The 25,902-nt window shown below is 47.4% G+C and overlaps 1 protein-coding gene across 4 annotated transcripts in view; it reads right to left on the bottom strand.

The window, feature by feature from the left end:
- Nucleotides 1-25,902, bottom strand: part of LOC109266906 (BEN domain-containing protein 5) — a 1,451,617-nt gene that overhangs the window by 179,236 nt on the left and 1,246,479 nt on the right. The gene's annotated exons all lie outside the window — the stretch shown is intronic.

The raw sequence follows: 25,902 nt of genomic DNA, 5'->3' as shown, positions 1-25,902 counted from the left end.
GCCTCAGGGGCCTTTGCCATGATGATCTTGAGGTCTGGAATGCAACACCGGTCTCTCAGCTGCCACATGGGGTGACTTTCTCACTCCATTCAGGTCTCTGCTCACATACCACCTTCTTGGAGAAAAGCTCCCTGACCAAACAGCATCATTGCACCACGTGTCTTCTACCCCACCTTACTTTCCTGAGAAGTACTAATCATGACCTGCCATTATAAATCTGCTTGCCCATTTGTCATTTTGTCTGTCTCCCTCCACTAGAGTGTCAGCTCCATGAGGACAAGGACATCAAATACCAGCATTCAGAACAAGCCAGGAATATTGTAGCAACTCCATAAATATTTGTTAAATGAATGAATGCAGTAATGAAAAGATGAATGAATCAATGAATGAATGAAGTGACTGTGTCCAAGGTCTATGACCTCTTGAGTCCACAACTCTTGAATACAGTTCCTGGCAGCGGCCGCAAGGAAGCACCAGGGGAACCGTATCCAAGGTGGCTATGTTCCAGAGAGTCAGCCTCAGCCATCTGGAACATCCACTGAGGGGAAACAGTTTAAACCATCTGCTTAACTGCTGAGGTTGTCCTTGAGTGAAGTACCCTGGCTAGGACACCAGTCACCTCCCTGGCTTGCCTTCTGCCCTGAATTTGTCCAAAGGCTTAGCTTTTGGCCTAGCAAAAAGGACTTAATCAGCACCAGGCAGATGTGGGATCTCTAGCTCAGCCCCAGCTGGAGCCAGACTACCATCGCCATGGAATGGAGAGAGAGCCTCCGCTGAGACACTGCCAAGTGCTCAGGCCAATCAGCACATGCCTTGGGCATCATCTTCCAGAAAGCATTTTGGGGGCTGCTGGTAGGCATCCCAGTGCTCTGCTGAAATAGCCTCTTTAGTTATACAATAGCAGGTGACAAAGACTAATCTTCCTCGGCAGAAATTCCCTGGTGCTTGGTGTGCTCCTCACACTTAAATCCAGCATTGCAGAGACTCCATGGGTTGGAAACTGGGCATTTCCCTGCAGCTGCCCATTGGAACTGCCAGTGCGGGGGGCTCTGGTGAGAGGGGTCTGTCCCTGGAGTCTGTCAGGGAGATACCCCAGCTGGAGTTCAAGTGAGGGCCTTGGGTTCTATGTGTCCAATTGGGGGTGAGGTCTGTTGTTCTACTTTGAGTTGGGGTCACTTTTTGGCCTCTAGAAATATTTTACTTTGGGAGTCTGAGAGTGATGTTCTAGCAAAGGAAAGGGGCATGGGAGAGAAAGAACACTGACAGGCATTTTCTATGTGTTCAGGGTTTCCTACATGTTTTCTCACTTAACCCTGTGATGTGGGCAGTGTCATTGCCATTTTTCAGATGTGGAAACTGAGGCTCAGATAGAGGTGAAGGGATTGTCCAAGGTGACAAGGGATTTTCCAGGGTTCCAGCTAATAAACATACATCTGCTTGAAGGTTGCCTTTGTGGGAAAACTATTTTACCCTCAAGCCCACACCCAGGCATTTTCTACAGAACTGCCCTCTGCTCAGCCACCCAGGTGCCTCTTCTGTGACTGGGCTGAATGACACCCAGGGGCAGGGCAGTGGCAGCAATGAAGGCATGCCATGGGTGCAAGGGTTTTGTGAGGCACAACACAGAGGCTGGTTGTGATCTCAGGGCTGCAGGAGCCCTGCAGAGGGAATGGCCACTCAGAGGCAAAGGAGAAGGGCCTTGAGAAACCACAATGGTTCTGAGATGGAAGTCACAGCATATGCAAAGACCCAGAGGCACCATGGGAGTGACAGAGAGAGCAGTGGTTGGGAAGATTTGTGGGGAGTGTCCAGGAAGAGGACCCCATATTACCAAGGGGACAATTTATTCTGCCACCAGTGGGGCCTACTGAGGTCTGGTAGGCAAAGGAGGACATACTTACAGCCTTGTTTCCAGGAGATTGTCTGGGCCACTGAGTGAGGGACATATTGGAAAGGCTGAGCCTAAAGCCTGTTTTCTTCTTTTAGGGAAATGATTTTTCAAAGTACTGTAGCCTCTGAGAAGTAGCCTGCCACCATCTGAGGATACAGAATAGAAGGCTCCCTGGTGCTGCAACTTTTCCCCACTGGCTACCTCCCTCTGCTTCCCTAAGGTCTCCCTGCCTGAGACCCAGACTTTCCTGCAAACTCGAGCTTGGGGGGAGTCTGCAAAGCTTGGCAGGACCAGGGCCATCCTTGCCTGGACTACACATCAGGCCTTGAATAAGGGAACTTGACTCGAGGCCAGGAGGACTCTGTGGGGGAAGAAGGGAAGGGTGGCTATGAGTTGCCTGAGGAGAAAGGCTCCAGTCTGGTCATGGTCTCCCTCTTGTTAACTTGCTGAATGAGCTCAGGGAAGTCCCTCCCCTCTCTGGCCTCAGGGTCTGTCACTAAAGTGAGGGAAGGACCCAATGACCACTAGCTACCGCTGACTCTCCAGAAGCAGCCCAAACCTACCACTCACAGCCTTCCTGCCTGTCTGTTCTCCCTTCTTCTTTCCTTCCACAAAGTTCCATGAAATGTCTATTTTGTACAAGGCTCTGAGCGAGGCTTCGTGGCTACAAGAACAGATAAAAATACTACCTGTTTGAGGGGGAGTTAAGATGGCAGAGCAGCATGGAGACCCTGAGCTTGTCTCATCCCTGAAACACAGGTAGATCAGCAAACCATTTTGAACACATAGGAAATTGGTCTGAGTATTAACACAACAATCTGAATAACTTGAGCCACAGAACTTGGGGGGTACACAGTGCAGAGAGGTGAACTGGAGGAGAGAAAAGCCATGAAGGGTAGGGAGCTGTTTTTGTGGAGAGAGGACAAAGAAAGGGAAAGGGGGAGAGTTCGGCTCACAGGAAGAGTGTGGCCCTTCATGCCAGTGCGAGAAAAGCACTCCCCCGAAAGTAGCTGGAGAGAGAGAGAAAGAAAAAGTAAAACCATCACAGGGGACTGAACAAGAAATCTGTTTCCCCAAACCACTGATGGAAAGAAAGGAGAGGGTTTCAATACCACAAGAATTCTACAAACAGTGTAGCACAGAGTCTGAAGCTTCAGAGCTCAGCACCTGGCAGTGCTCTGGTGAGAAAGCAGGACAAATCCCCAGGAGCAGGCAGTGGGATCTGAGGGGTCCATGGGCCACACAGGGAGAAGTGGTTCCCCTGCTTAGAGTGCATTTGGTAGAGGCCATAAAGCTTCTGCACAGCCAAAGGACCCAACAGACCCCGGAGAGCATCCATGTTTGCTGGTATTGGGAAAAAGATGCCAGAGTGCAGTGAAACCTGGTGCTGGCTGTGTGTTGTGGTTAGTCACGATCTCTGAATCTCTGCTACTGCACAACCACATGAATGTTTTCTGGGGCAAGCCAGCACCTGGCCATTGCTCAGCAAGACCCTCCCCCAGAAAGCTGGAGCAGGTCCAAGCTGCAGAGGTCTCTGAAGGTTTTGAAACACAACCCCAACTGAGATAAAACTCTGGAGGGAGGTGCTGCCTGGAAGGTGGATGGCTTGGACATGGACAGGGTAGACTCGGAGTGGGCAGAAGCCTGAGCCAAAGGAGGGGTGCTTGATTGTAGGTCAGTGAGAGCCCAAGGTCCTGTGCCAGAGACTAAGGAGCTGGGTGAAGCCATTGCTACCTCTCTTGTTCAGGCGCACATGCTCCACACTGATCCACCCCAGTAAGCTAAGCAGCGCCATAGTGGAGAATGGAGCTGTTACAACAAGCCCCACCCAACTGTGCCTTATAGGCACATCCCCCAGAAGATGAGCACAAGTCAACTGGATGTAACTTCATTTGGGTTTCATTCTGTCTGCTTGTTCATTTATTTGTTCATTTTCTTTGCTTCTGTTTTTTGTTAAAATTGCTTTCTTATTTTCTGTTTTATTCTTTCGTTTCTTCCTCATTCTTGGATACAAAAAGAGAAAAAATTATTTTTATTTTAATTTTATTTTTTATTTATTTTTTATTAAAACATTTTTTATTCTATTTCATTTTCTTTATTTAATTTTATTCTATTTTATTTTAATTTTTTTCTTGCCTTTTTTTCTCTTTATTCTTTCCCTTTTCCTCTATTCTATCAAGCTTCTTTCAACAAGCAGACCAAAACACACCTAGGATCTAGCCTCCAGTATTTGATTTTTTGTTTTGTTTTTAAGTTTTTAATTTTAATTTTTTACTTTATTAATTTTTTTCTGCCTCCAAAATGACAAAATGAAGGAATTCACCCCAAAAGAAGGAAGAGGAAGAAATGACAGTCAGGGGCTTTAATCAACAGAGATATAAAAAAGATGTCTGAACTAGAATTTAGAATCATGATAATAAGAACACTAGCTGGGGTTGAAAAAAGCATAGAATCCCTTTCTGTGGAGATAAAAAAAATAAAATCTAGTCAGGATGAAATAAAAAATGTTATAACCGAGATGCAATCTTGAATGTATGCCATGATGGCAAGGATGGACAAAGCAGAACAACAAATCAATGATTTCAAAGATAAAATTATTGAAAATAATGAAGCAGAAAAAAAAAGAGGGAAACTAAGGCAAAAGAGCACGATACAAGACTTAGAGAACCCAGTGACTTATTGAAAAAGGAATAACATCTGAATCATAGGAGTCCCAGAATATGAAGAGAGAGAAAAAATGGAAGAAGGTTTATGTGAGCAAATTATAGTGGAACACTTTCCTAATCAGTGACATCAAAATCCAAGAAACACAGAGAACTCCCACTAGATTCAATAAAAACCAACCATCACCAAGGCATATCGTAGTCAAATTCACAAAATACACAGACAATAAAAGAATTATGAAAGCAGCAAGGGAAAAAAAGTCCTCAACCTATAAGGGAAGACAGATCAGGTTCACAGCAGACCTATCCACAGAAACTTGGCAGGCCAGAAAGGAATGGCAGGATATTTTCAATGTACTGAATCAGAAAAATATGCAGCCAAGAATTCTTTATCCAGTAAGGTTGTCATTCAAAATAGAAGGAGAGGGACACATGGGTGGCTCAGTTGGTTAAGCGTCTGATTTGTCTCAGGTCATGATCTCATGAGCCCCATGTCAGGCTCTGTGCTGACAGCTCAGAGCCTAGAGCCCGCTTCAGATTCTTGTCTCCCTCTCTCTCTCTGCCCCTCCTCTCCTCATGCTCTCTCTCTCTCTCTCTCTCTCTCTCTCTCTCTCTCTCTCTCAAAAATAAGTAAACATTTAAAAAAGATTTTAAAAAATAGGAAAGATAAAGAGTTTCCAAGACAAACAAAAACTAAAGGAGTTCATAACCACTAAAACAGCCATGCAATAAATTTTAGGGGGAGGGAGCGGGAAGACAAGACAAAACAAAAAACACCAAGAGCAACAAAGACTAGAAAGGACCAGAGAACATAACCAGATACACCAACTCAACAAGCAACACAATGGTGCTAAACCCATATCTTTGAATACTCACTTTAAATGTCAATGGACTAAATGCTCCAGTCAAAAGACACTACGGTAACAGAATGGATAAGAAAACAAGATCCATCTATATGCTGGTTATAAGGGACCCATTTTAGACCTAAAGACACCTGCAGATTGAAACTAAGGGGAGGGAGAACCATCTATCATGCTAATGGTCATCAAAAGAAAGCTGGTGTAGCCATACTTATATCAGACAAACTAGATTTTAAAATAAAGAGATGTAACAAGAGATGAAGAAGGGCATTATATTGTAATTAAGGGGTCTATCCACCAAGATCTAATAATTGTAAATATTTATGCCCCCAACATGGAATAACCCAAATATATAAATCAATTAATGCCAAACATAAAGCAACTCATTGATAATAATACCATAATACTAGGGGACTTCAAATCCCACTTACAACAATGGACAGATCATCTAAGCAGAAAATTAACAAGGAAACAATGGCTCTGAATGACACAATGGGCTGAATGAACTTAACAGATATATTCAGGACATTTCATCCTAAAACAACAGAATACACATTCTTCTCAAGTGCACATGGAACATTCTCCAAAATAGATCACATACTGGGAAACAAGTCAGCCCTCAACAAGTACAAAAAGATCAATATCATACCTTGCATGTTTTCAGACTACAACACTATGAAACTCAAAATAAACCATGAGAAAAAACTTGGAAAGACCACGAATACTTGGAGATTAAAGAACATCCTACTAAAGAATGAATGGGTTAACCAAGAAATTAAAGAAGAAATTAAAAAGTACATGGAAGCCAATGAAAATGAAAATGTGACAACCCCAAACCTCTGGGATGCAGCAAAGATAGTAATAAGAGGGTATATATAGCAATCCAGGCCTCCCTAAAGAAGGAAGAAAGGTCTCAAATACACAACCTAAACTTCCACCTAAAAGAGCTGTAAAAAGAACAGCAAGTAAAGCTCCAAACCATGGAAATAATAAAGGGAAGAAGGAAAGGGAAATAATAAAGGGAAATAATAAAGATTAGAACAGAAAGCAATAAATCGAAATAATAAAAAAAAAAGAACATATTAATGAAGCCATAAACATGCTTTTATGCCTTACATATGGTGCTCCAGGCCCTGCCCTGGGAAGATTCAAAAAAGAGTAAGACTGGGTCTCCCATCTCCTTAGAGATTAAAAAAAAATTTTTTTTAACGTGTTTTTCATTTTTGAGAGACACAGAGAGACAGAGCATGAGCGGGGGCAGGGAGGGGAGGCAGTGGTGCAGAGAGAAAGGGAGACACAGAATCCGAAGCAGGATCCAGGTTCTGAGCTGTCAGCACAGAGCCTGACACAAGGCTTGAACTCACGAACCATGAGACCATAACCTGAGCTGAAGTCGAACGTTTACCTATGGAGCCCCTGAGCATTCTTTAAGATTCAGTGCAAATGTCACCTCTTCTGGGAAGCCTTCCCTGATGAATCACCTCTCACACAGATTCTTCTATCTCTCCTCTTTGGGATGCCCTTCACTCCTGGCACTGTGTGTCCTTATTTGTCTGTCTGCCCCCACTACTCCCCTCCCATCCATGGCTGGCATCCACAGAGTCTATTGACTGGAGGGTGATGAAGGCTGGGCAGCACTCCTGGGGCACTTGTGGGTGAGCAGAGACCAGGAAAGGAGGAGGGTCTTGAGGTTCAGAGAGGCTGGAAAAGGCTGCATGTTGGACATGAGACCGGCTCAGATGTTGAGTGATATCCCAGCAAACTAACCAAGCACTCTGATGGCCTCTCATGCTTCCGGGAGAGTCTATCAGTCCCCATGTGTGTGAGTCTGTGGGTGCCAGTGCCTCTGGCCTTACTAGCGAAGCCATTAACCTTTGGTGTTTAAGGCAACTTGTCTGCTTATAGTTATGAAAACAAGCACTAGGCATGGTGGTGTCAGGAAGGTCTCATTTGACTCCATGTCTGTCCCCACTAATTAGCAGGCCCAGAAGCACAGGGATGGACTTATCCAGGCAAGTGCCACCTTCTCCACTGCCCCTGGGGAGCAGGTGCTCGTGTTGACCACCTGGACCTGACATATCACCTGCTCCCTGGCTCCCCTTAACCCCAAAACAAGTGTACCTTTGCCCAGGGCTGTGCAGCTCTCTGTCTCTGGCCCCCCTCTCTGGCCCCTCCTTGCCCTTGTCCCCACAACTCCTGAGTACCTATTTCCTCTTGCCTGGATTCCTGAGGCAGCCTCCCAGTGACCTCCCTGCATCAAGTACATCCAGAACAGGTTCTGGGCCTCCCCACTGAAGCTAGAGTGAAACGAACTGGATGTCATGACTCCTCACTGGAACCCTTTCCGTGGTTCCGCAAGTCCTTGGGATGTGGCCCTTGCCTGGTTCTCCAGCCTCACCTTCCTGGACCACCCACCCCCTTCCCCCTGCTCCCGGCACACTTGCCCCAGTTCAGCCTCCACCTCTGCTGCCTCCTCAACTGGTGCTTTCTGTCTCCCACCTGTCTCTGAGTCCTAAGGGCTCATGTCCACCTACAGTTCCCTTCTCCCTGGAAGATGAAGTCCCCTACCCTGCCATTCTAAAGTAGCTCCACAGCCTGCATGAGTGTTCCACACACATTCCCTCCTGCTTTCATTCCACAGACCTGTGCTGAGCACGTGCCAGGCAGAGCGAGGGTCAAACCACTCCCATCACCTACAGTCCTCCAACTGGCCTGGGAGGCAGAGGACGGCTCTCGGGACCCGGCCTTTTCCTCACATTCCAGTCCCCCTGTTTGCTGCTCTCTGTACCCATGGGAAGATCCTGAGCACACCATTTGCCCTGTCTGGGACTCAGTTTCCTCCTTAGCAATCCCCACCTCTCAAGGTGGTGTGAGTTAGTAACAGTAGTAGTGTTGGGAAAACGAATAAAGTTTTACACCATAAGATGGCCGATGGGACTAAAACAAGCTCTGGTCTCTGGCTTAGAAACCCCTTTTCCGGGTTCTTCTTGCCCTGTTTGCCATGCACGCGAAAAGCCCCCCACAAACATGGAGGCTGACAACTATAAATTACCCTTCCCGCTTGCATTCAGGGCTCAGATCTTTGGAGAAATGGTCTCCTCTGAGCCCGCCAGTGTTAAACAAATCTCCGATCCACCAAGATCTGAGTGCTGCTTGGTTTTTCTGCCAGCGTTCCAGCCTGATTCCCTAACAGTAGTAGTACTAGTACTAACAATAATGCAGAGCACGAAGTATGGGCTGGACTCTGTTCTAAGTGCCTTACAGGTATCAATTCCTTCACCCTGCTGGGCTGGTCTCGGCAGTTAAAGGACTAGCTCAGCATCAGGCCTGGATTCAGGAAGCACCCAGCAGCTACTGGCATCATCGGGACAGTCACGTCTGGCCTGAAAGAGGCATGTGAGACAGGAATATGCCAGGCACGTTCTGGGCCCGGCATGCAGACGAGCCTGGCTGGAGCTCAGGGCCCGTGTTTAATAAAAGATTAATGAAATTGTCAAATTGACCTTGTCAATGTCTGCTCAATCCAATTATGTGGCTGTGGCCCCCATGAATGGGGTTAAAACAGAAGTGTACATGAGAGACATCAGGACAGCAGCCCCTGGGGAGACAGTCCTGCCTGAGAAACCCTGCGGTGAAGAGGTTCCTACAGCCGGGCTAGGCCATCTCCGCCCCCGCCCCCTCTAAGAAGTGCTGGCCACCTGCGGGCACAGTGTCCCCTTATTCTGGAGAAACTGCAGCTGAGCAGCCACTCTCCACGGGGGGAGGGGGGTGGGGTGGGGTGGGGAGGGAGGCGCATGGTACCTTTGACTGATGCCCACACTGTGTGAAGCCATGCTGTGCTGGGCATGGGACACATGGAAGCAAGAACCGGTGGTGTCCTTGAGAAGTCCTTGGTCTGGTGAGTGGGAAAGACACAGAAACAAACAGAATTCACCCAGTGAGAGCAGTGCCCAGGGCAAGCACTCAGGAAGGTCCCAGGAAAAGACAGCACCTGAGGCTGACGAGTGGCCTAGGAGGGGACCCAGAGGAGAAAGATGGGAAATCCCCACCCCCCCGGGGGGGGGACAGCCAGGCTTCAGGCTGGGGCACAAGGAGGGTCGTTCTGTAAAGTTCTGGGGGCAGGGACTCCAACACAGAACACAAATGGGAGTTTGTCCACAGTGGAGAAGGGTTGGGGCTGGGCCAGCAGAGGGGCAGCACAGGGCCGCTCGGGTGACCTGGAGAACAGAGGCTGGTGCCCAGGGGGTGTCATAAGATGGGGGCAACTTTCTAAGGAATGAGCCCCAACAGTTCTCTGTGTATAGGGAAGCTCACTCAGCCCTCTCTGGAAGGGTCTGGCAGTGCTTGGATGGAATGCACATCTGAGAAATCTGGCACCAGCTGCGGCCTCACTGACTCCAAGATTCTGAGGAAGCCCTGGAGGAAGAGGCAGGGCACAGAGCTGCTCCTCCCCACTCTCTTGCCCCGCTCCCGCTTGCTCCTAGTCCCCGCCCCCCGTCTGCTGCTCCTGCCTGCTCACCTGAGGCATTTCCTGGTTTCTTCCACCTGAACAGCCCTTTTCAGTTCACTGAATTTTCTCGCTCCCTTCAACACCTAGAGATTCACAGTGACACCGCCAGACAGCGTCATTATTCCCATTTCACAGTTGTTGAAACTGAGGCTAAGGGAGACCAAGTGCCCCTGTCCGAGTGTTGTTCATAATGGAGACGAGACTTATGCCTATTCGCTGAGAACCAAAATCCTACGCTCACTCCATTGCCTCATGGTTATCTTTAAGGGAGTCAGGGGCTAAAGCAGTACATCTTGGTATGAGCTGTCAGTAGAGACGGGTAGATTCTGAGTGGCTCCTCACCAGACAGGCCATCACCTAGAGTCTTAACTTGAAAAGGCAATCCTGCCAACTGCTTATCTGGGGCTCAGCAGGGACCCCCAAACACGAGACACACATGTGGATGTGGCTTTCAGACAATGTGATTCATGATCAGCCAAGGATTCTGATCAGAACAAACATTTCTCCATGGCCCTGCCTCCGTGCCCCTGGGGAGGATAAATCCCCGTCCCCTCCCAGTGAATGACATCACTGCCCACCTGCTCAGCCAAAGCAGAAACAGAAGGCCATCGCTGAGTCCGATCCTTCTCCCCCTCCCCGTCTAATCAGCAAGTCACGGTGGCTTCACCCCAAATACACATTTCTATTTTGATGTGCCCCACCCTTCATTCCCACCACCCTGCTTTGCTCCGGTCCCCACATTTCTTGCCTGGACCATTCGACCAGGCTCCGTTTTCCCCACTCTCGGTTCTTGCCCTCGCCTGTTCATCCTCTACAGTTCCACCACAGTGGTCCTTCTGAAGCACCAATGCGACCAGGTCACTCCCGGGCTTACTATCTTTCCCTGTGGCCACGTCACAGCAACATCCAGCCAGTCAGCCCAGGGGCCCACCACCCCGCAGCCTTGTCTCTCAGCAGGTCCCACTCGGACCCCACACTCCAGACCCCACTCCGAACCTCTCAAGGTGCCGAGAAGACACTGAGCTTTCCCAGTCGTTCATGCAGTCACTCATCCGTCTGCGTGTCCAACTTTTGAGGCCGTAGGCGGTGATGGGGGTAGGACAGCATTCACGTAAATACATCAGGATGGGCAGGCTCTGGAGCAGCAGCAGAGCACAGGAGAGCGCCCCCCGGTGGGGGAGCGGGGTGTATGCTCCTTCAGCCGAGGCTGGACAAGGACAGCCTCTCAAGAGGGAGACCCGTGTGGGCCAAGAACGGAAGGAAGTGGGAGCAGCTGTGCGGTCGTCCGCATGGAGGGCTTTTATGGCCACAGGCCTTACCCACCTCATTCCCTCTGCTGGTAATGCCTTACGCCCTCCTCAGGCCCTGAGATTCTCACCTGAAATTCATTCTCACCTGAGAAGCAGCTGGCCCCTCCTCTAGGACACTGAAGCAAAACCCACCCACCCTTCTTTTGTGCTCCTGCAATACCTCACACAGCTTGGGTCCCAGTTCTGTGGCCCGAGGCGGCTCCTTTCTTTATCGCTCCCCACCCCTTCATTCATTCATTCACTCATTCATTCCTATCTTCAACAAAAACTGCTTCAACAGCCCCTGGGGGCCAGGCCTGAAGGGACTCTGTGTGCTCCACCTCATTATCCCCGGGGCAGCCTAGCACCTGGCCCAGCATGGCTTTGGCTGAGTGAATAAACATTTGAGATCATTTTATTGAAATACTTCAGAGTAAATTTGGAGACAGGCATTCCTCTGCTCAAGAGTGATTTAATAACCACAAATGCCTTTAACACAGCGGGGAGGCAAAAAAAGGTGTGCATTTTCCCTTATTGCTGCTGTTAAAATAAATGGCATTTTTAATAAAGTGTCCCCATACAGCATACAGAATGTGGCCACATGATGAAATAAATAAATATATGGTGAAATTATGCATTGCAAAGCAGACTTTTTCTGGTCTTTTGGTTATTAAATTTAATCACTTTTGAGCTGTGCCTCTACTCTTTTTCCTAGAGGCAGGTACGCTTTTGATTAAAATGTGGGCCCCAGAGCACTTGCACAGGGGAAGGCTGACTACGTCCCCAGAGGAACCGGAGCGGAGCAAGCAAACCGGATGATGGGGCCAAGGCAACAGCCACAATTTGCTTCTCACTTGATGGACGTATTTATCCCCAGACAGAGTGCGTGGCAGTTGCGGGGCGTATGGAAATCTTGCAATTAAGGCAAAGTCTAATTAGAGGCTGCATATTCAAACTACAAAGGGAGCGCTCCGAGTGGCAGCCACTCTGGCCGGCTCTGAAACGTGATTCCCCACTCCAGTCCCTGCCTGAGCCACCATTCACTGCCTGACGAGGAAGGCCGGGGGATGGGGGGGGTGGGGGGGGTGGGGGGGGTGGGGAAGGGGGTGGTGGTATGTATCTTATGGCCGTCCGTGGATTCCCTGGTGGCATCTGTGCCTTCACAGTCCATGGAGATGCCTTGGCCCATGGAGAACAGCACAGGTTTTGGAATCCACCAGACTTGGATTTGCGTTGTCTCTGCCCATTATCGCTGCTCTAGCCTCAGCATCCCCATCTTCCTGATGGGAGTGGTGATGGGCCTCCCTCAGGGCCATGGAAGGAGCAAGCAAGGCTTTGTGGGGCCTCAGTCCGGGGGATGCACAGCTCAGGAGAGTTCCCTGCCTGGGGCCCGAGGCAAGAGTCTGGTGGGGTGGGCTCTTACTACTACATCATTCACTGTGCCCACAGGACTCTTTTGGACTTTTCTCTCAAGTACCTGACACCGTGCTCAGCTATCGATTTTGTGTGTCCACCGTGGCAAAAACCTGGGGTAAGCTGTTTCCCCTCAATGCAAACAGTACGGGGGAACGGAGGTGGCGGAAGAGACTGATGGCAGGGCTTATGATCTGGGGTTCTGGCCCAGAGCCAGCAAGAGTTCCTGAGCTTAGACTGGGGTCAAGGCGTGACTCTGAAATTGTCTTTGCGCTCAAGAAAGTCACAAGCTAGCCAGGAAGACAGATCGGAAAAGAGCACAGACGTTTACATTCCTACAACATTTTACAGGTTAAAAAGTGCTTCTGACTGATCCCTGTTTAATCCTGCCAAGAGCCTGTGAAGGAGGGGCTCATGCTGGCCCCCACGGGACTGAGCCCCAGGCCAGGTCTGCACTTCAGGCACACAGAAGAGGGTGTGTGTCTCACAGACCCCCTCACCCGGGACCCTCGCAGGCACAAGGTATCGAAACCCTTTCTGCTATCTGTTCTTTTTCTTCAGATCTCCTTTTTGTCTTTTGTCAGAAACAGCGTCAACATCGCAGATGTCTCTTTGGGGTGCCCTTGCCCCTCCCACCCCTGAGCACCTTTCCTGGCCGGGTCCTCACACTCTGAATGCTCAGCTCCCTGTCCATCAACAACCTGTGCTGGTGGTTTGTTACAAGAGTTCACATACATTGTCTCAGACTCTAAGTTTCACTCAACAGCCTGCTTTTCTGACTCCACATGATGCTTTAGGTGCTTCTTTCTGCGGATACTTGTAGCTCTGCCTCATTTTCTGCTGGATGGTCTTTCACTCTATGAAGAAAGTCAGTGGGATGTGTGTGTGCACGTGCAGTTATCGTGTTGTTGGACATGTGCTTCCATCTTTCTACCATCCCCACTGCTTTGCAAGGGAAACTTGTACGCGAAGGTGAACCTTACGACATGGCTAGACCCCAACCAGCAGGGGAGGAACATTCCCCAACTCCGTCCCACGGTGCAGGGGCTGGCACCCGGCCGGCTCTCAGTCAGTGCTGATTGCTAGAAGGCACTGAGGCCGTGATGCAAGAACAGTGGACTTGGTCTCAGAAGGACCTGGATTGGAGTCTTAACGCTCTCACTTATTAGCTGTGTGACAGTGTGCAAAAGATCTAACCTCTCTGGGCTGCAGTGTCCTCATCAGGAGAAATAAAGACAGCAATGCCAACTCTGAAATATTCTTGTTGTGGTTATTTAAATATGTGGGGTCTTCAGTGTGGATCCTGAGCGACAGGAGGAGCTCAGCAAAGCTAATGGAAAGATCTCCTACCACTGAGCAGGGGAAAGGTGTGGGGAGGCATCGCATGCTCTTGTTGGCCACCCTTCTCACTCTGCATCAGGAAGTCTGGATCAAAAGCTCAGTCTTAAAGACAAGAGGAAAAGAAAGAAAAAGATGACGAAAAGAAGCCACCTTACAATCATAATTTAAAACCCAGGGGAACCCAACCCACTTTCGAATCTGGCCGTAGTCTCTATTCCATCTGTGCCTTTAATGGGCTGACACTGGAAATCTCTAGGTGTTTGAGGTACTTGGTCCTGGGCCAGCTCCTCAAGAGGCAGCCCCAGCCCGCAAAGCCCCACCTACCCCTCCTGGGCCCTGAGGAAGGCGGCGCCAGGCTGGACTACAGAGGGTTAAATCTCTTCCTCCCCCAAGAGATTGGAGCCAGTGAGCCTGTCTGCTTAAATGGCCCATAACCATCTCCCAAACCTCCTTAGCTCAGAGAAGTGCCAAGTCAGCAAAATGAAAATAATTTAAAGAGCCATTGAAAAGAGGAACTCCGGCCTCTCTCCTTCTACCACAATGATAGCTTCTCAGCAGTGAGTGGCTCTCATTTTTCATATCCAGGGCCAGGGGCTTCCCACCCATTTGGGGAAAGAATGTGTCACAGGCTGAAATCTCTTCTCTGATGGGAGGAGGGGCAGAGGGGCAGGAGGACTATATGTCACAGGCATTGTAAATGAGGAAACCGGCTTGTCATGAGTAGTGAGTAAGCCGTAGAGATCTACTGCACAGTATAATGAATACAGAAAATACTATTGGACTATAAGTATGTAATGTGATAAATACTGCTACACTGGCAATCACAATGCATAAATGTATCAAAGTAACATACTGTGCACCTTAAACTCCCACGATGTTGCATGTCAAATTTATTCAATACAAAAAAAATAACAGAGGAGACTGAGGCTCATGGAAGAGCCAGCCTCAAGGCTCCGCACAGGTGAGGCGTGCCATCCTGGTTCCCTGCTTCCTCATGCTGAGGGGTGGGCAGCACCTGGTAGTCAGCACCTACTGTGTGCCTGCCGTGTGCCCAGCGCTTTATGCAACAGCCCTAAAACATTGCCATTGTTATTCTTTCTACATAGCTAATAAATTTGAGGACCCAGAAGGGTCAGTCTCTTGTCCAAGGTCATGTTACTGAAAGGTGGTGGAGGAAAGGTTCAAACCCATGCTGTTTCCATGGCATCAAGGAAGCTTAGGGAAGCCCTGACACAGAGAGGAATCCAGGCCGGCAGTCTGCCCCCTCCCCGGGACTAGTTTCATCTCCCGCTCTGGGAGCCTTGCTTCTGCTGGGGCTGAGTCCCCACGAGGGCCTGCGCTGATGGGGCCGGAGCATGGGAGCCGGGAGCCGCATGGAGGGGCTGCTCCAGACACAGGTGCCCCGGGGCTCTTCGCACCCGGACCACTGCAGGGCTCACAGCCTGGTTCCCATCTGGCAGTGTCAACACTTAAGGAGGAAAGATGGTGGGCATCTGCCCCTCATCGTCGCTTACCCGGGCTATTCCAAAACCCTCCGCAACTTCTCTCTTTCTCCAAGCCCCCCACCACACCGATGCTGGCCTGACCTTTCAGCAGCTGTCTGTGGTCTTCAGAGGCCAACAGCACAGCCTGGGGCCAAGGCCCTCCATGGTCTCACCCCTTCCCCCCTCTCCAGCCTTCTCACCCAATACCAATTTCACCCCCACTCCTTGAAACTTCTCCCCTCTCCCACCTCTTTAAAAAAATTTTTTTTTACATTTATTTATTTTTTGAAAGAGAGAGACAGAGTGTGAGTGGGAGAGGGGCAGAGAAAAGGGAGTCACAGATTCTGAAGCAGGGTCCAGGCTCTGAGCTGTCAGCACAGAGCCCGGTGGGGGGCTTGAACTCATGAACCATTAGATCATGACCTGAGCCGAAGTCAAATGCTTAACTGACTGAGCCACCCAGGCACCCCTACCCTCTCCCACCTCTTGCCCCTTGCTCACAATGACAATAAACACTTATGTGGTGTTCACTGTGTGTCAGGTACAGTTCTAAGTGCTTTATAGATATTAACTTCATGCTCACAGGAACCTGAGACCTCCATTTTATGTGGAGGAAACCAAGGCCCAGACCAATTAAATAACTCACCCAATAACTCACACAGACGTAAGTGGTGGAGCTCACACTCAGACCCAGGCAGCGTAAGGTCAGGCTCCTCAGACTTAACCACTGCCAAATCCTTTCCCTCTTTCTTGACTTGGTGGTGCCCTATCCTGGGGTAACAAGGCCAAGGAGGTCTCATGACATTCTTGTGAAGGGCTTTCTTGATCTTGCAAAACCTTAAACCTCCAGGTGGGAGAAACTGCTTTAGTGTCTGGTTTTGCACAGTCTTTGGTCATCAGGGGCCGGGAATGCAGGGTGAGATCCATTTCATCTGTACCGGCTCTGTGCTGGGCTCAGGGCCTCAGGGAGGAACACACACAAGGTAGCCCCTTTGAGCACTCACAGTCCAGCGCGAAAGATGGGTGCCCAGTGACGGTATAAGCTGATGAACTAGCAGAGGCATAAGGCAATTTATAACAGTGCTGACACATCACTGATTTCAGAAAACTATTTCAGTGGAGTCACTGTTCTCCCAAAGTAGGGAGAAATGTATGTAAGGGTGCGGTGGGGGATGCAGTGTGAACAAATCCCCACGGCCACTCTGATCAGGTTTGCAAACCAGACCCACAAGCCCCCCTGCCCCAACCCTGAATTTCCCCAGCATGAAAATCCCATCTCTGCTGAGTTCTGGACAGGCTGCAGGTGGCCACGAGTGAGAACTGCTGAGAAATTAATGGCAAGGAACCAAGGACAATGCTGCAGAAAAAGCTATGCTGGCATTTGTTCCTTGTGTAGCTTCTCTGATGACCATTGCAATGAGTCCAGAGGTGTCCCACATGATTGCTGGTGATCTGGGCTCACTAAAAGTTTTTGGATAAATTTCAGGTGCCCATTTCAGGGGGAGAGGAGGATAACCTTATCCAGATTCTTCCCACAGAAGAATCTATGTGGGAGTGGCCCAGGCCCTGGACGTTTATTACCCCCTTCTTCCCATAACACTATTGGCCTGATCGGGAAGACCCATGGCCTGCCCCCGGGGCAGGAGCTAAGGGACAGGCCTGTCCTTCCCACACTGGGATGAAGACACAATGACCCCAGGGTTTGTCTCTGCTCCATTCCTCTCCTTCCAACTTTGGGGTCCTTGCTTTAGTTCAGGTCTGGATTGGAGCCACAGCCTCCTACCAAATCTTTGACTTTTGCATTTATTTATTCAATAATTAAAATTTTATAATGTTTATTTATTTTTGAGACAGAGAGAGACAGAGCATGAGCAAGGGAGGGGCAGAGAGAGGGAGACAGAATCCGAAGCAGGCTCCAAGTGTCAGCACAGAGCCCAAAGTAGGGCTCGAACTCACAAACTGCGAGATCATGACCTGAGCTGAAGTCAGATGCTTAAGTGACTGAGCCACCCAGGCGCCCTATTCAATAATTTTTTAAATGAATTTATACTGTATGCCAGGAGCTGGGAATACAGCAGTGAACAAACAAGAAACCAAGATGCTGAAGTGGATAATGAATGTAATTATGAGTTTGTTAATTATTCACATATAAGAAGAACAGAGAGAGCAAATCCACAGCTCAATGTAGGTGCTTGTCAATAATTCTGGTTATTGTTTGGGGCAGGTGCGTGTTGGTGCAGAGGGAGGATGTGGGGTTCTGATCTTTCTTTCTTCTATTTCATGTCCCTGGCCCTGGAAATGGACACAGCAGATAAGTGAAACAGGGAGGCTTTGCCCTACTGATTTCTTGAAATAGTCCCTCTTCCGTTATTTCATCCAGTCTACCGCCACCCCTGGGAGGCATATGGAAAATCCCATTTTCCACAGGGCAAAGTGAGTCTCAAAATGGTGAGACTCACCTCCAAAGTCACTAAGGCCTAGGCTGCTGACTTGGCTTTGAGGCTCAGGCACCCTGTCCGTCCTTCTTACTCTCTATCCACAGCTTCTGCTGATCATGGCACATTAGTTTGAAATCACCAAGATGTAATTACATTCCACTTACCATAATTATAATGTGGAAAAGCACCTTTGTTTAGACAGGTGCTTCTCAAAGTGTGGTGCCCAGACCAGCAGCATCGGCATCACCCTGAGAACTGGATGGAAGTGTAATTTGTGAGCCTCACACCAGATCCGCTGAATGGCAAACTCTGGGGTGGGACCTGTGATCCAGGTGTCAGCAAGGCCTGTAGCTAATTCTAAAGCAGCCTGAAGTGTTAGAACCACCGGTAGAGAGGAAGAACATAGGATCTTGCCTCAGGAGACTTGGGTTTAAGTTCCATCCATTAACTATGTAACTCAGGAAATTCAAATTACCCTTCTTTATAGCCTGTTTCCTTACCTTCAACATAAAGACACATCAGAAAACTGCTATGAGGAATCACAAGCAGTAATATCTATGAGTCTTTTATATTACTAATCAATGTGATAATAATAAAGCCACTCATTCATCCAACAAGCATTTATTGAATGCTTAGTCTGCTGGATCCAGGCCACACCTATGCTGGGAGCACCCTTTTTTGCCATCATTTCGGTTGGGCTCAGATGCAGGCAGGCCAATAGTCTATAGATTATCCTTGGTGAGATAAAACCGGTTCTCTAAGTTTTGCTGCGCAAAGGGTATGGGCTGTGCTGTGGGGGCGAGGACAAGTGCGTGCCCCACAGGGGGTCTGAGGTGCTACACCAGCAAAAGGACGTGGATTTAGCCAGGACCTATTCCGGGCCAGGCTCCTGCTCACACACTTGCATTTGGGATTTCGCTGAATCCTCAGAGCAAACCCTCAGAGGCAGTGTTACTGGCGCTGTACCATGGGGGCAAAAAGAGGCTGAGAAAGAGACATGGTTTGAGAAAGCCTCAGAGATACCTGGCATCACCACATCTGATGACAGGATATGTTGTTGTGAAAGTCCCCTTGGCTCCCACGTGCATCCCAGGTGCCAGCAGCTGAGCACCTCTCCCGGGGCCAGCTTTTCTGCTGGGAGCCTGCTAGTATGCTTCTTTGTTTTGTCCCTCCAACAATACCACAAAGTCAGAACCCCTGTCCTCGTTTTTCTGACAAGGAGACAGAAGCTCCGGAAACCGTGTGATTCACGTAGCAGGAGATGGAGCCTGGATTCAAACCTAGGATAGCCTGGCTCAGCGCCCACTCTCCTCCCCACCCCACATCTGTCCACGGCAAGGGACCCCTAGCTTCCCAGAGGGACCTGAGGGAGGGTATTGGCAAGAACAGATCTTCACCACTACCTCCTTCAAGTGCCCGGGTTTTTGAAGTCTCCTGCTTCATTTTCTTGATGAACATGCTTCTTCTATGCTCTAATCCTTCTTGTTGCTACACAGAGTGTCTTCAAGTACCAGTTAAAATGAATTCTTCCTTCCTCCTTCCCCCCACTCCCTTCCTCTCATCTGGGAGTAAAGCTGAGGCTCCAGGCAGACAGGACATAATCTCCCTCACTTTCCGCTCCTGGGACACCTCCAGCTCCCATGGCAAGGGTCCTGCAGGGCTGTCCGCCCCATGCTGACAACCTTCTCCCTCCACACACAGTCTTCCTGATTCTGCACTGCTTTTTATTTTCCTCAGGGCATTCATCACCTTCTTCTGTAATTTTCTTATTTATTATGTTTACTATTTACCTTCCTTCTCTTCCCATTCCCCCCTCCCGCTACCCGAGCCAGAGTTTAGGCCATTTGTGCTTTTCTTCATAGATGTGTCTCAGGCATTTAGACCAGTGACGGACATGTACTAGATACTCAATAAATATTTGTTGAGTGACTGAATGAATTCCATAATTACTGATGGGGAATTTCTGGATACTAGAAATTTGGTGAGGCTAGGACACTGAATCTCTCTCCCCTTTTGCTAATGAAACAGTGAATGCCCATATCCTCAGGTGTCGGATCAGATGGGGGTTTGGAGCTATGCTTGGTGTGTGACTCCCTGCCTGGACCCAACGAGAAGTGTCTCTCAGAGTGCTGGGCACAGGTCAGACATTCAGCGCATGTAAAACGAACAGAGGGAGGGATGGATTAGCACACAAATGGCCAATAGACAGTCACTGTCATCCTCTAGGTGGAAGCTCAAAGGCCCCATCTCAGAGCTCTTCCATGATTGCACTAGAAGGAGGAGTTCTAGCTACTAGAATAACCCAGCTTAGAGAAGGCTAATTGGGGAGGAGAAGAGGGTCTTTAGTGGAGGACCATATGGCTCTTTCCTTTTCACAGAACTAAACATTGTTATTGATAATTTGGCTAGGATACAAAAGATATATTTATATACTATAAACCTGGGAGAAAGGGCCTATCATAGAATCAAATTCCATAAGGATCTCAAAGACCCAAATGCACGCACAGACAATTCACCTAGAAAGGCGTTGAAAAAGTACATCTTTATAGAGAATGAGTTAACCATGCTTCTTTAAAAATTCCAAAAACACACGGATGTCTATCCTGCTTGAGACATGGCTGAACCTTTTGGAAAGCAATATAAAAACACATGGAAAGGACTATAAAATGTCCTTGCCCTTTAACCCAGTTAGCTCAGTCCTGGGAATTTAAGAAACAAACAACTATAAATGATCATGGCAGTATTATCTCTAACAGCAAGACACTAGAGACAACAAAATGCACATAAGAGATAAGAAGGTAATCAGGACACTGTACTGGAAAGGGCATTAAAATGGTAACTATGCACATCGGGCCACAGAGGGGGAAATGTTTGCCACACGGTGTTAGATGCACAGGGCAGGATCATGGGAAGCTGGCCAGCCATGGGGACAAAGAGATGTTGCCCATGGACAGACAGGAGGGGCTCCCAGGAGCCACGCGCAGTTGGGCTTGGTTCTCGAGATTATGGTTGGATTTTCTTTCTTGGCTTTGGCTTTCCTCAAATTCTGTTTTGTATTTTAAACACAAATGGAAAAGAAGATCTCAACCAGCTGGAATGTTGGGCTGAAACCAATAAGATGAAATAGAAGAGGGATAAATGCAAAGTCCTATATTTCATTTAAGAACTATATTTAAGAACACACACTTGAATGGGTGGTGGTGGTGGTGGTGATAAAGAGCCGCTAAAAGGAAAAAGGGAAAGAAGAAGGGAAAAAAAGAAGCACTTTACTGAATCCCTGAACTAGGAAGGCAGGGACTATAGGCCTGCCGTGGCGGGAGGCCAGTATGATCACCATAACAAGTGCATAATGGACAAGATGGCTGGGGCTGGGGGACATCATGCACTTGACCAATATCTTCTACTCTAATCAATAGGGAAATCAGGAGCTGAACTTTGTTTGAGTTTCTCTGGCTTCAAGACCTATGTTCCTCTTACAACGCAGTGAACTAAAGGGACAAGTATTGTGTTAGCCAAAAAGAGAACACAGAGGAAAGTTTGGTGACCATTAACTCAACATGGGATAATTCTATCATGGAAGATGCTAATTCAGGGTCAGGACACATTCATAGAGATATGCTGTCATAAGAGGTGATAACCTGCTCTAGTTAGTGCCACCCAGACCCTTCCTAAAGTACCCTGTCCAGTCTTGAACCCTACCTTTTAGGGACACAACCATAAAAGAGCAACTGGGATGGTCAGGGGTCTTAGGATTAGGGAACTGATATTGAATGCCTAGCTACTTTACTCACATTACCTTACATAGCCCTTGATATAGGTAGGGATTATGTTCCCATTTTAAAAATGAGAAAACTGAAGTTAAGAGAGGTTATAAACTTGTTCAAGGTCAGATAGTAGTAAGTGATGGTCAGGATTCAAACACAGGGCTGTCAAGTCCAGAAGCCCCACTCTGTCCCGTGTAGCCTCCCTCATGTGACAAACGGTGAAATAGAATTTGAACTACTTATTAGTTGGTGAAGAGACAGGATTGGTACCTTCAATTCCACAAAGGGCTATGAGGAGAAGCGTTGTGTGTGATTTCAGAGGAGAGAATTTGAATGACCTTAGAAATCTCAGGGAAGTAGATTTTTAGCTCAACAGAACATCTCAGTGACAGTAATAATTGGGTAGGAAGCCAACTCCCCCATGCCTGGAGGTATTCAAGCATGGCCTAGAGAGGCATTTGCTTGCAGTGGGCAGGAGATCTGGGAGGAGGACCTCGAAGTTCACTTTTGACCCGGAGGTTCCTTGAGCCTATGAAGGTTCTTGGCACAAACTGATCAATCCCTTCAAAAGAAGTGATGAAAATAACTGTTGATATGTCTATTTGCAGATACAAAAAATTATACGCCCAAGGTACACATATTTGTCCAGAGAAGACTAAACACAGAAAATGAAATGGATTCTGCTGGAAATGCTTACAGGTTAAGCTTTTATTTTCTGAAACCAAGAAAGCAAACTCTGGGAAGATGTACAATCTCAGAAATAATCAAAGGAAATATGAGGTACTAGTTTTCACCTAGTAAGTTGGCAAAATAATTTAAAACACGGTCACACACTCATTATATGTATCAAGAATGATAAAAAAAAATGTCATTCTTTTTGACCCAGGTAAAATGACCTTAAGAAAATGATAGAAAATATAAAGGGAAAAACTATGCACATGAAAATCTTCCCCTGAGTTTTTATAAACAACCTAAAAATTTAAGGAAGAGCAATGGGCCCCTGGATGGTGGGCCTGAGGCTGGGGCTTTTCTGGGAGGAGAGCTGGGAGGTGGGGAGGAGGCCTAGCTGGTACTCACAGGAAAAGGCCATGAGCATGGAGTGCTGTGGGATAAGCACAAGCCGTCTGGAGGGCCAAAGGCAGGTATAAAAGCCAAAGTCGCCGTGTAAGAGGTCAGAGCAGGTTGGAGACTGGACTGAGGCACACTGGGGGGAGGACTTGAAAGGGTGTGGGGAGAGAAGAGAAGAATGTCAGCTCTAACCTTGGTGGCCCTTTATCCTCTCTGGCCTGGCGCTTTGATTACGTTCAGTACTTCTAGCAACACCACAATGGGATGTTATTTCCTCCATTTTGCAAATGAAGAAGCTGGTGTTCAACAAGATGACTGCATAACTCACATCAAGTGAGGTAGTAAGTGCTAGAGTTGGGAACTGAACTCGAATGCATTGACCTCTAGACTTAGGCTCTCGCTCCTGTCCTCGATGGACCAATTTGTGTAGTGGGGCCTCTCAGGGGCTGGCAGCCCTCCTCCTTAGCCCCACAGCCCAGCAGATGGCTTACTCGACTGTAGCTTGATGTCTGTCTGCTTGGTGATGTTGGAATTGATGGTTAAGTTTCCTGGAGCAACAGGGAAACACGATCCAATGGAAAGAGAAGGATGCAAACCTGATCATATGCTATGATCGCAGTGTGTACGATACACTCTCTCAGCCTTGAGAAAGAGACTACAAGAGATCTATCACAATGCTTACAGGAGCGTAATTTTGGAATGTTTCCCTATTTTTCCAAAAATTTCTATGAAGTGTTTTTTATTTCTTTACAATTACAAAAGAATGTCATAATTTAGAAATGCATGCAAGAAATCCATGGGCACTTAATGGTCACTAATTCCATTCCTCGGGTAGAAGATAAAAACAAACCACATCTTTCAGTTTCATCTGGTAACAGAGAACTTGTTGCCAGGGTTTCTGAAGACAGTGCCCAAACCTCATCAATTCAGACTCTGCCAGTTGAGTCCTGGCTGTCTTGTCCTACACGACTCACTGGCCTGTCACAAGAATCAAAAGAAAGAACCTAAGTGTAAAAGTGAGGGGATACTTACTGGTGCCTGAACTGAAAGTCACCTTCTGCCTCATGTCCAACTAACCAGCACTTGGCAAACATGAAAGAGGGACTCTAGACAAGCTTTTAGGGCAGGTCCTCAGTTATTTAATACTCTCAGTTGCAAATATCCTCAGGCACTTTAAAAGGAACATGTCTTTTTACTTTGGAAACACTCTTGTTCCTTGGTTAAATCAAGTCTTCTAACAACTTCTAGTAGACTAGTATTATTCAAGAGTGGCACTTATGTCAAATGCACGTCCCCAGCCCCATCCCAAACTTACTGATTCGAGCTCACTAAGCCACGACCCACAAGTCTATATTGTAAACACCTCAGCAAATTCTTAATATTGAACATATTTGGGAAACTCTGCACTAAACAAAATGAATTTGAGTTTTGTGTATGTGTTTAATGTAATAAAACTATGCATCCTTTTAAACAGTACTATAGCTCCTTCACATGGCTTGAATTAATGAGACTGGTTACTTTCCACTGATTACTTAGGTTGGGTCTCTCTAAATATACCCTCAAATTACATGCTTAGAGTCTCAGCCCAGACCATTACATCCCACTCATCTTACAAGGGAAAGGTAAAAGGGTAGATTTTGTACAGACCCGGATTCTGATCCAGCTCCACTGCTGACAAATCTGAGACCTTGGCCAACATGTTATTTAATCGTTTCTGAGCCCATTTCTTCATTTTTATGGGTACGGGTATTATGGCCTTGCCCTTGCATGACAGTAACAGGGCATTGAGTACTCAAGAGGGGCTCAAAACCATTTCAGTCTAACTCGAGTATGCACCTCTCCAGATTCCCCAGCAGAATTGGCTTTTATGTCCTTCCTTGTCACATCCCACTTCTGATTCTATTCTGCCTTATAAGCTAAAAGTAACTAACATCTTTGTAGCTCTTTGAGATTTCCAGAGCCCTTTATCTAGATGTTACCTATCATCCTCTCCACAACTAACCTGAGTTAGGGATCATGATCTCCACTTTAAAAGAAATGAGCCCCAGAGAGGTCAAATGACCTTGACAGAAGTGGCAAAGTCAGGACTTGAACTCAGATCCCAGAATCTTTCACACCTTGTTCAGTCCCTAATGTGTGCATTGTACATTACATAAAGCACTCACATCTCTCATAGCGGTTTTAAATATATATTTCCATGACTATTTCCCCCACCAAATTAAAAGCACTTATAAAGCAGGTACGACATTGTAATGGTCTTTGAAGGTAAATGCAGTTTTCAGGTGTGTCTTCACCATGGTTAGGGAGAAAAGGGGATGAGCTCAAGAATAATGCATACTTCTTCCGAGTCCCTCATGCATCATGCACTACTCATGCCCAAGCTGCCTCATGCTTTGAAATGAACCCATCTTAATAACATGAATTTATTGAACACTACTAAGTGTAACGAACTTTGCTCATGAAATGAGTTAAACTATGTCATTTAGAACAGTCCTGTTGTTGTTATTATTTAGTTATCCATATAGCCCATGAGGCAGACATTATTTTCCTCATTATACCAATAAGGAACCTGAGAAGTTAAGTGATCAATCCAAGATCACACTGCTAGTTTGTGGAAAGTTGGGGAAATACCATAAAAGGAAACTCAAGTGTACACATCCTATTAGCAAGCATACAATATTTCACATGACAAAGGGTTATTTTATTTACTAAAACAAAATCCCTCAAAGAGGCAGCCACTTCCCCTATTTATCCCAGTGACCCTGACCTTTGGCTTAGAGACCACCAGAGAAACCAGGGGCTGAAATTTTCCAACCAATGCCTAAAAGCCAATGACCAGAAATGAAGAAAATAACAATCGCCAACATTTATTGAACACTTTATATATAGATATATAATTCTTATAGCAAGTCTGTAAGGTAGATATAATCTCCTTTTTACGGAACAGCAAATGGAAACTCAAGAGGTTAGGTTAAACCCAAAGCAAGCAGGGGAGCCAGGAGTGGAACTCAGGTGCTCAGCCCCAAACCCTTGCCATTTCCAATATACCATGCTGACTTCACAGGCATTACAGAAAGTGCAAATCAACAGGAAGATCGAATGTGGTTTGCCAGATTGTGCACCAGGCACCTTAGAGAATCAGTTACTGAATGAGATAAAAATTATGTAACTTGAAAGATCA

Source organism: Panthera pardus, unplaced genomic scaffold, assembly GCF_024362965.1.
Source record: "Panthera pardus isolate Hobbes unplaced genomic scaffold, ASM2436296v1 HiC_scaffold_11, whole genome shotgun sequence".
NCBI lineage: Eukaryota > Metazoa > Chordata > Mammalia > Carnivora > Felidae > Panthera > Panthera pardus.
The sequence above is the reverse complement of the archived record's forward strand: the minus strand, read 5'-3'. Positions and strand labels throughout refer to the sequence as shown.